Here is a 12,143-nt window from a genome sequence, read left to right on the forward strand (position 1 = left end):
AAGTGCCAATGTACACAATATACGCAAAAATTTGAGCTGCTTTGCTCAAAATAAGGATGCACTTTTGTTAGTTTTCACCTAAAATAGTTAGATCTTTCTAAACTTGCTTTCATTAAATATTTTACTAATATGTTATCTGAAGTTTTACAGATTTACAGTTATATCATGAGATGGTTCGGGTTAGCCCATTACTCCCTGCTAGCTTCATGAAGCCTCCTGATCCCGGCACTGTTGCTAATATAACTGAGGATGAGATGCGTAAATGAGGCTGCATGCAGTCAACAAGGGGCTGGTGCAAAGTGACTAAGTGCTTTTATTTACAAGTCAACAAACAAATAGTGTTCAAAAAGTGCAGTGCTTCCAAATAGTCAATAAATAAATAATCCAACAAAATGACGTGCAAAGTGGAGGATGAAAATCAATAAGCAATCCCCCCAAAAAAAACAAGGTTAAAATCCCTGGCAGATTCATTCTTTTAAAATAGTCACTAATCTCACTGCCTCTTTCTAAACTCTGGCTTTTCCACAGCTTATCCCATCAGGACATTGCAGCATGACCGCTGACAGGTGCAGTCATCCATTAATCCCGGGTTCGGGTTTCTACCACCAGTCGCTCGTTGTCTATAGCACTCCCCTCCAGCAGCCAGTCAATTGGCATCTACCTGGGAGATGCTGCTTGACAGTGCCGCACCTACTTCCCTGCATTGCTCTCAGAAGCGTCCCTTTTCCTGCCCCGGTCACAAGTGCAGGCCTGACGCTCGCTTCCCCAGGGCATAATTCTGACCACCTGCCTCCACACTTTATAGCACAGGCTCCTCAGTCCTGCCTCTTTCTCACACCCTTAACATCTGTTCCTTCTTCTTCTTTCTTGCTTTCTTTTCTTTGATCCTCTTTTGATCTGATTTCTCCTCTCTGCTGTGCAGGCTCCCTTCATAGCCCCGATTGGGTGTGGGTGCTGTCCTCCATGTACTTCAAGGTGTAAAGAAAAAAACACTCGACTGACCCGTTCACATTTGCACATTCATGAGTGGTCAGCCAAGCACCCCACTCAACCTCGGGGTGTCCATGTGCACATGCACCTTCATCCGCTTGGAGCCTGCACTCTCTGGGATTCTCAATTATTTATTTAAAATGTGGAATGCCATGAACCTCTGTCATCAAATGGTAATACCTTTGTTGCACTACATGTCAACAGATTTGTTACAATTAATATATGTTAAATAATAATACAGTTATCAAAATGATACACTTTTGGAAGTTTACATACTGCATCATGAACAAGCCAAATTTGCCATTGGTTGCCTGCTATGTAATTTAACTTTTTTAAGTAAAATCATAAAAATTTATAACAACCTGTTCATTTTGGCACCACTGTATATTTAAGAGTGTTTATTAAAATGGCTTTCTGAGGCCAGTACAAATAAAAAAAAATGTACAATTCAAACATTTCCTGGCAGATCAACGAGGCAAATTCAACTGATAAACAGGCATGATGAAATTAATTTTCTCCTGTTATACAGCACGGTGCACTGCCAATCATTAGAGTGTTATTTCCTGTATGATACAACATTAATAATTGAATTGAACAAAATACTATATATTTGGATGTGTTTGGAAAACAGTTACATTTATTGTGGTATCACTTCTTTCCTTCTGTCCTTTTATTTTCTTGCATGCTTAATCCAATTCAGACTTGCAAGAGGAAAAAGCTTTTCCCAGCACCATAGGGTGCAGGCAATAAACAGCCCTCGATGTGCAATATATTTTTTGTGATGGCAATATCTAATTATTTATTCGAGCGATTATTATTTTGGAAATTATCCATCTACTTACTTACTGTGCCTTTTGGTTTTCAATTTCATCCTAATTTATTAAATTGCTGAAACTGAAGTCAACCTGATACTAATCATAGTTTTAATAAAAATAAAGCTCGTATTGAATTTTTGGCACCACACAAAAATATGACCGAGTTCCTGAGACACGCATGATGTGGGCAATACTCTCTTAGCTAAGGGTACATTTTTAAAACCCAAAAGAATACTACATTGTTAGAAGAATAATTTGAGGACTTGTCATTACTATAAATTGATTAATTGGCCACATCTAATGTACTCTGTACTATTCTTATCTTCAAAAATACAAAAGAGGTCAAATATAACATGGATGTTTTTTTATTGTTTACTTATTGCTCATGCTAATGTTTATGATGCAACATGTTTCCAGTACTGCACTTCCTCTACTGCTTTTTTTTACAGACATCTTTTGACAATCGGTACTTTATAATTTCAATTAATTGTATTTTACATAAGTGTGATGCTAAAATGTGCAAGTTGCAAAATGTTTTGGCTCTTAAATTATTTCAGTTTAATATGCATTTTTTATTAAGTCACATTCCTGAGAAATATGCTTTTCTTTGCTGAGAAATGATTTTACCATTTTAGTGCGTCTATTACTTTTCTCAGGCTCATCCTAGGAAATTCAATGAGTGCATTCTGCAATTACTTAACAAAGTAATTATCATCATCATACACATATTTTCTGTCAGTTTTCTTTAGCCACTTTAAAGTGGGATACCACAGCCTAGCACTTCAATATCAGAGAGAAGATTGCAATTTCAAAGGAAATTGAATTGCTCAGTTTAATCCAGGCAAGACTTGGCAAGCATATAAATACTACACACAGAAGTTGTCCCACCTCAGATCTGAACTTGGAACATAAGGCAGCATTTCCAAAATAGGGCATCACCTTGCTGCGATGCCTGTAATTGTAGTATTAGGATGTGAAGGCACTATGCAGAATAAAAAACTAACAGATTCAATGGTCAATATTTTAACATAACATTTGTAAAAGTGCTTGATTCAGTTCAGGGTCATGAGCAGAGCTTATTCCTGCAGCAATAGGTACAAGGTAAGAAACAGCCCTACAGAAGGCACAATTGCATTTTTTGCTCACTTATCATACACACATACTCTCATACAGAAATCATTAGTTAACTTAAACAGCATGTCTTTGAAGATCTGAAGGGGGAAAAATGAGTACCCAGAACAAATTCAAGCAGACACAGAGAGAACATGCAAACTCTACAAAGATGGGAAATCACTATATTTTTAGACATTCAAATGCAATGTAATGCTCACAGTTTTTTCAAGAGTTTGACATTTCTTAGGATAATGCTTAACTGTTTTATTTTTTATTTGATTTTAACTTCCTTAGTGTTAGACTTGAATGTCACTTGGGCTGTAAAAATAGCATTAAAAGCTGTATAGACCTGTATAGACCTTTCTCGTGTAAGCCTTAGACCCAAGGATTACCGTATATACTCCCGTGTAAGTCGGGTCTTGAAACCCAAAAAATCGATTATAAAATCAGATCCCGACTTATATGCCCATTTCAAAAATGCGACACTTAATTTATCTTCTTGCCTCCTCCAATCTCGCATCAGTTTTTCAGATGCATCAAATTTTGTTGCAACAGAGCAGTTACCAATTTCCAAACAACGTTTAATTTAACACTAGAATTACCAGAGCCAACGAAAAAACTCGTAGATCCTGCCCACCTTAAATCCGTTTGCACCTCTCCGTCAGCATCTTTTGTCCTGTAAATGTGCCGATAAAGACAAGCAGCAAGCAGCTTGGTATCCAATCCCCCCAACCGCCGCAGAACGTGCAGAAAGTTCTCCCAACTCATGCTTGGATTGATTATCTGGGAGTGAAGTGCTAGAGTTTTAGAGTGGAAATAATAGATTGTTATTTGGAACACATGCATTTCATGTGTGTTCTGTTTCTACAGTAATCTGTGTAAACACACTGTTAAAACAGAAACACTTTTCATATATTAGTAGTAAATGACAAAATGTTGGCATAAACTGTATAATGTGTGAAGCCTGAAGTCCAAAGATCAAATAAACACTTTCACAAAAGGTTTAAGGATGTTACAACAGCTTCTGTGGCATGGTGGTAAGATTTTCTGACTTGTAATCAAGAGTTCCTAGTTTGATCCCGACTGCTTCCTATATTTGCTATTTTGAGTAGTGAGCTGCTGTTATTATTAATATTATACAGTACACACATACATTTGGTTTGCATCTGTAACAGAAGGTGTACATTTATAGGACTTGTACAAGTTACCTTTTTTTTCCATTTTTATTCTCTCAGTCACGATCATGATACATTCTACCACCCTACGGATCTGACGCTGTTAGTTTTTATTTGAAACTGGGAGTAACTGTAGATGTGAGTGGTGTTTTGAGGCAATGGAACTGATAAACAGTGGTGAATCTGCCTTTTTCGTATTTCACTGTCACTTGATTGAGTGTTCCTGCGGGTGGCACGGTGGCGCAGTGGTAGCGCTGCTGCCTCACAGTTAGGAGACCCGGGTTCGCTTCCCGGGTCCTCTCTGCGTGGAGTTTGCATGTTCTCCCCGTGTCTGCGTGGGTTTCCTCCGGGTGCTCCGGTTTCCTCCCACAATCCAAAGACATGCAGGTTAGGTGGATTGGCGATTCTAAATTGGCCCTAGTGTGTGCTTGGTGTTTATGTGTGTCCTGCGGTGGGTTGGCACCCTGCCTAGGATTGGTTCCTGCCTTGTGCCCTGTGTTGGCTGGGATTGGCTCCCGTGACCCTGTGTTCGGATTCAGCGGGTTAGTCAATGGATGGATGGATGAGTGTTCCTGCTCACGCTGAATTAGTGTACACCTTATAGTCTATGATGTCAAAAAAAAAAAAACAGAGACAGAAGTATATATGATATTTGGAATTATTCATTTTATGACCTGTATAGTACATTTGTGGCACGGTAATCGGTGACTGCATGTTTTTTTTTTTAGTTTTCCTGATCTTGCCAGTCTCTGTTTTACTGTATGGTGCTGTTTCTTTTGTACTCCAGGACATGCAGAGGAAAGAATAGTACAGAGAGGTCATTTCAACGCTATATGCAATTATCAAATTCAAATTTTAACAGTTCACACACACTCAAGGACCGTCCATCCCACATTTATGACATGTGTACCTGTTGAAATGTGCACACTTTGCTCTATCCTGTGCATGTGCTCCGTGGTTACTCTTTCAGGTGGGCGTTAGCATATCATAATATCTTGGACCAATAGGGTGAGTTTTCCACATTCGATGTGTACGACCAACATTATAAAATACCAGAAATTCTACTGTAAAATCAAGTCCCGACTTATCCGCGAGTATATTCAGTACTCGGGCTAAAAGTGCCAATGGCATTTGTGATGAGGATTTCTCAGGAAAAGATATAGGTGTGTCTTGTGTAAGCGACATGCCCAAGTGTTATATACATTATTATTATTATTATACTTCCTACACTTCTGACTTTGTAGTTTTAATGTTTTGCGTGTTTTACACTAAAATGTACAATGCCAAGCCAAAAAATGTTTTTCAGACTGAACCGATTTTCTCTGGATTCCCTTAATTTTCCTACCACAAAGACATGTGTGTTAGGTTAATTGGTTATTTTAAAACAGACTTGTGTCAGTGTGTGCATGACTAAACCCTGTAATAAACTGGTCCTTCTGCCTTGCATCTAATGCTGCCAAGATAGGCTCCAGCTTTCTGTGAAACAGAATGGAATTTAGCATATTATGTTATGACAAGTTATCTTCACAAGTTGTGAAATGTAACAGATTCATATTTGTACTTTATCACTCCTCCAGTTAGGAGTCATTTTAGACAAATCAGCCTATTAAGTAAGAACCCAAATAAGGACAGTGGTCCTTTCAATATGGCACCATTTTTAAACCTCTACTCTTTCCAAATTTATTAAACTGGTAAAATACTTTTCAGCTTCTGTTCAAACTACTGATACTGTCTTCTGAACAAATTAACTGTCACTTCCTCCCTTTCTGCTATGGTAGTTTCTCTGAGCCACAATGCTAACCCTATCCGTAGCACATGGTCTATTTCTCTATACACTCTTTTGAGGTTGCTACCTTAAGTAACAACAACAACAACAACATTTATTTATATAGCACATTTTCATACAAACAGTAGCTCAAAGTGCTTTACAAATTAAAGAATAGAAAAATGAAAGACACAATTATAAAACAAAATAAATCAACATTAACATCGAATAAGAGTAAGGTTCAATGGCCAGGGGGGACAGAAAAAAAAAAACTCCAGACGGCTGGAGAAAAAATAAAATCTGTAGGGATTCCAGACCATGAGACCGCCCAGTCCCCTCTGGGCATTCTACCTAACATAAATGAAACAGTCCTTTTTGGATTTAGGATTCTCACGGAAGGACTTGATGATGATGATGGTCACGTAGACTTCTGCCTTTTAATCCATCCATCATTGTTGGAGCATCATGAAGCTTTGAGTAGGTGGAGGTGGCGCAGGCCACCACCACAAAGAAACCGGAAAAAGAAACAGAAAAGAGAGTAGGGGTCAGTACCGATTTTAGAGCCACCATGAATAGTTATTTTGAGGAGATTGAACATATAGAGTGTCAGGATTAAGTTAAATTAAGATTAAAATGAAGTTATAAAAAGGCCATGTTAAAGTAATGTGTTTTCAGCAGTGTTTTAAAGTGCTCTACTGTATCAGCCTGGCGAATTCCTATTGGCAGGCTATTCCAGATTTTAGGTGCATAACAGCAGAAGGCTGCCTCACCACTTCTTTTAAGTTTTGTTCTTGGAATTCTAAGGAGACACTCATTTGAGGATCTGAGGTTACGATTTGGAATATAAGATGTCAGACATTCCGATATATAAGATGGGGCGAGATTATTTAAGGCTTTATAAACCATAAGCAGAATTTTAAAGTCAATTCTGAATGACACAGGTAACCAGTGTAGTGACATTAAAACTGGAGAAATGTGTTCGGATTTTCTTTTCCTAGTTAGGATTCTAGCAGCTGCATTCTGCACTAGTTGCAAACGATTTATATCTTTTTTGGGTAGTCCTGAGAGGAGTGCATTACAGTAATCTAGTCGACTGAAAACAAACGCGTGAACTAATTTCTCAGCATCTTTCAGTGATATAAGAGGTCTAACTTTACTTATGTTTCTTAAGTGAAAAAATGCTGTCCTAATGATCTGATTAATATGTGATTTAAAATTCAGATTACAGTCAACAATCACCCCTAAGCTTTTTACCTCCGTCTTGACTTTTAATCCTAATGTATCCAGTTTATTTCTAATAGCCTCATTGTATCCATTATTGCTGATCACTAAAATTTCAGTTTTCTTTATTTAACTTGAGAAAATTACTATTCATCCATTCTGAGATACTAGTCAGACATTGTGTTAGTGAATCAATAGAATCAGGGTCATCAGGAGCTATTGATAAGTACAGCTGTGTGTCATCAGCATAGCTGTGGTAGCTCACGTTGTGCCCCGAGATAATCGCATTACAACTGCTTGAAAGGGTACTAACAGTGTGTTATATGAAACACAATACCACCTGTATAAAACTGCCTTGTTCAGCATCTGAATAAATAGTTAAATCAATTAATTAAAAATTAGAAATATCAAAGATCACCTCATTTCCATGGCCCAACTCATGGATACTCGAATGTAATGACATCATACATGGCATTAGACAGGCTTCTCTCTTAAATATACCATACAATAAATTCTTTCTTTCTTTCTTGGTAAGCTTCATCCCCTTCCACCCAACTTTGACTTCCAGAGTAAGGGGGAGTAGCTTCCTTAAACAGGTACCCGGGGGTACATTAAGTGCTGCCACATTACATTCAGGCGGAACCTCCCTAAAATGAAAGAAACCTCATCCCCAAATCTCCATCAAAAAGCTCCCATGAAACCCAGCAAGGCAGCACATTATAAGTATAAGCGAAACTCACCAGAAGCTGTTGCCACCTGCCATTACTATGACTTCTCGACTGAGTAAGGAACCATCCGGGATGTCAACCAACCCTTGTCTTCTCTATCTATCTACATATTAATATATATATATATTAATATAGACCCCCCCGCGATAGGTGAAAATCCACGAAGTAGAAACTATATGTTTGTATGGTTATTTTTATGTATTTTAAGCCCTTATAAACTCTCCCACACTGTTAACATTATTAGAGCCCTCTAGAAATGAAATAACACCCTTTAGTCAAAAATTTAAACTGTGCTCCATGAGAAGACTGAGATAGCAGTTCTTTCTCACAATTAAAAGAATGCAAACATATCTTCTCTTCAAATGAGTGCCGTTAGGAGCAGAGAATGTCAGAGAGAGCACTCGCTAAGAAAAGCAAACAATCAAAAAATCAATACGTGCTTTTAAGTATGCAGAAGCACCGCGATAAAGCGGCATTTTGTAGAGGAGCGTCCGTATCTTCTAGGCAAACAGCCTCTGAGAGAGTGTTAGAGATAGAGAGAAGCAAACAATCAAGCACCGCGCAGGAAGCATATTGTAACAACTGGTAGTTGAGCATTGAAGTTTTTGGAGCTGAACTTTGCTGCGCACTTCCCCCAAGCTATCGGCTAGCGGAATGCCAGCGCCATACACGCAGCTGTACCTAGCTCATTAAGCAGGCGAACACTCGTGTCCCATACACCGTATGACCCCGAGTGTCTCTGTAAATAATTGCATAGATGGAATATCTAGCAAGACACAGCTCTGTCCTTTATAACCTCTTTAATAGAGCAGAGAGTCAAAAACAAAGCTTAACACATTGCAAGGCCATTGCCAAGGTCATTCATAAAGACATCTTTCTCCATGATGGTAACTATTACACTCTTATATAACTGGGCTGCAAATGAACCAAACCCGCCCAAACTAACTTGACATAAACACATAACATCTCTAATACAAAAGAAATCGACTGCCTTGCTTAATTAACATAAAAAGTAAACTTTAAAGAAATACCCATAATGCACCAAGCTGTTAGCGCTGACTGCCGGGTCATTACAATATATTATATCATTGAGGAGTTTTAGTTAATATATAATACATGCTCTGATTGGGTAGCTTCTAAGCCATCCCCCAATAGCGTCCCTTGTATGAAATGAACTGGGCAAACAAACTGAGGAAGCATGTACCATAAATTAAAAGACACATTGTCCGCAGAAAGCCGCGAACCAGCGAAAAATCCATGATATATATTTAGATGTGCTTACATTTAAAATCCGCGATAGAGTGAAGCCACGAAAGTTGAAGCGCAATATAGCGAGGGATCACTATATATATATATATAAATATAAAATCCTAAGCCTAATAAATTGGGCTTATTTTAAAACCTACATATATATGTTTGGTATCATTCTTTTCAGAATTTATCGAACTTTAATGTGATGTTGTTAGATTTTCATTTTTAAATTATAAACTAAGATATCAAGAAGTCACGTCCCACGAGACAAGACTTTGTGCCAAGAGATTTAGCCAGAAATAAAAGACAAAGAGTACATGACAAAGAAAGCTGCTGTACAGCCTTTTAAATGATCAAAGTGCTGTACAGCTCAAGCAAAGAGGTAAAAAAAGAGGAGGTAAAAAAACTGCATTTGTTTCCCATTGTATCAAGAGGTGGTTTTGGAGGAGCGACTGCATCTCCTTCGGGTGCGTTCAGCCCCCCTCTTTAGAATGCGAGTGGCAGAGATGTGTTAGTGGCTGGCATGTAGAGCAGGCCAAGGGGGTTGTCGAGGAAAGTGAGCAGGAGGTAATTCCCCTAGTAATATATATATTGCTGTGACAGATAGCCAGGACCATTACCTGGCTTGGGTGCCAGCTGGAAGGACTTGTGTCCACAAGGCGTTACCTTCCCCTTAATGCTAGAGGGCAGCGACCACAGATTCCCGCAGAGCACGCTGGGAGTTGGAATTTCATTCAGCCCTGTTGGGTTTCATGGGAGCCACTAGGAGGAGCTGTGGAGACGGCAGAGCCCTGCTATATGGGGCTTTCACCTCACCTGGAAGTGATTCCAGACTTTGCTAATGAGCCACCTGGAGCACTCTCACTTGCAGCATTAAAGAAGCCACCCACTTTCATTCAATGCCAGAGTTGGGAAGAAGAGGATGAAGCTCACTAGGGAAGAGTGGAGGCAGAAAGAGAGAAGAAAAAAAGAAAGGCAAAGTTCTGCGTCGTAGATTGTGCCTCCTGCAGACCACAAGGGGGCGTCCACCCTGGTTATATTGGGGGCCTCGGGGTAAAAGGCTTGGAAGCCCAGCCCTGCAGGGACCCATGGCCACCACCAGGCGGCGCCCTGGTGCCTGAGGAACCCTGGAGCCCAGCACTTCCGCCACACCAGATAGTGCTGGGGGGAAGAAGACAGGAGACACCCGGACAGCTTCCGGGTGCACAGCCGGCACTTCCGCCACACAGGGGTGTGTCCAAGGGGGAGTGCTGGGAAGCAGCTGGAGCCCATCCGGGTTCCTACTTAAGGGGCCACCTCCCTCCAGTCATTGGCTGGAGTTGGTAGGAGGAAGGACGAAGCTCAGGAGAGCTGCGGAGGCGGCCCGAAGGAAGGCATTGTGGCCAAGACTGTGACTTTGGGGTTTTTGTGAAACTGAACTAGGTCTGTGTGACCAATTTAATATTTGGATATATTGTAAATAAACGTGTTTATGGGTGACATGATTTGTCTGCCTGTCTGTGTCCGGGTCAACCTCCACACAGTGCACTGTGCCTGGAACTTGTGTCACTGCCTATCTATTTTGGGTTTGGGTGGCTGGAGCTCCGCGTGGTAGTCACAATATATAAAAAATGGTCAATAAATTCCCCAAAATAATTTGTATATATTTAAAGAATATTTTGGGAGCAAAAATAAAATAAGATGTATTAGCTTTTTTATTCTGAGCTATTTTCCTCATATTGCACAAAAGTGAATTTTTAGGCTTTTTCCTATTTAATTTTAACACAAATCTATGTTCTTCTTAATGAAAATTGCTAGATTAAACAAAAAACTTTATATAAAAAGTTTAACACTGAATGAAACTGATGTGACTGAGAAGGAGGAGAAGGTTTTTTTTTACCAGACTCTGCTGAATGCAGCAGTTTTCAAAGTGCTTGTGTGGGTTTTTAAACTGCTTTTGGCTATCTGCACCTCAGCAAATCTGTTAGCTCTCATATCAGGACACTATATATGTGCTAAGCATGCTCGCCTACTAACCTTTCGGCTGTTTCTATTTGATTTCTATTTGGCATATTACAAATTTAAAGGGCTTACAGCCTGTACCTTCTTGCCCTTAAAGGAAAAGGTTATTCTGGTGGTCCATAGCTGGTAAAATTACTTTAAGTTCAAATGTAAAACTTTAGAATTACTTATTTGATATAATAGCAACATTTGCACATTAATTTGACTAATCTGGAAACCTGTACGAACAAAAGGAATTTTTCTTTTATATCTTTCCACTGTGTATTATTGGCTGCTAAAGCTTTAATTAATAATACTTTTACTCTATTCCATTTTCACACTTTCTTGGATTGGTTTAATTTTGATTTTTCAGAGATGATAAAAGTTACAGCTATTGGGGAAATTGTCTTAAGGGCTCATATTAGTATAAAGTAAAGCTAAAAGTTTAGGGGTCAACAAACATTTTATTGAATTTTAATATATACTTACAGAATTGTAAATGGTTAATATACATATTTACTGTATCATGTCTACATGTGGAAGTGTGTGTGTCTGTCTGGCTTGGAAGTGAGAGGTGAGTTGGGGTAAGGGCTCCACCTCTGAGGATACATAAGCGAGGCCAGCACGTATGCAAAACGAAACCTCTGAAGAAGGTTACTCGCTTAGCCATTAGTACAGAAGCAAGACCAGCACATCAGCAAAACCGTATCTGTTTTACTTTTCCTCCCGCCGCTAATACAGAAGTGAGGGGAGCACGTCGGCAAAACAAAACCTCCAAAGAAAGACAAAGTCGCTTAGCCGCTAATACACAAGCGATGCGAGCACGTCAGCAAAGTGAAACCTCCTAGGAGAGAGATGCCCACAGTAGTTCCTTTCAATTACTTGACATCTCCACATTTCAATTTTTTTTTCTAACAATTTCAATAATTTCTAGGACCATAGGCTTTTTACAGCACGGGCTTACACAGCTAGTATATAAATCTTCTTGAAAATACTTGAAAAGTAGTGGCCAGTCAGCTTCAGTGACATCTGACGCATCACAATTTATTTGAGAAATTTTAGTCTGGCTTCCGCACTGGTGTCCCGCAAGCAGGGCTGTTTGAAG

Source organism: Polypterus senegalus, chromosome 2 (genome assembly GCF_016835505.1).
Source record: "Polypterus senegalus isolate Bchr_013 chromosome 2, ASM1683550v1, whole genome shotgun sequence".
In the NCBI taxonomy this organism is placed as follows: domain Eukaryota; kingdom Metazoa; phylum Chordata; class Cladistia; order Polypteriformes; family Polypteridae; genus Polypterus; species Polypterus senegalus.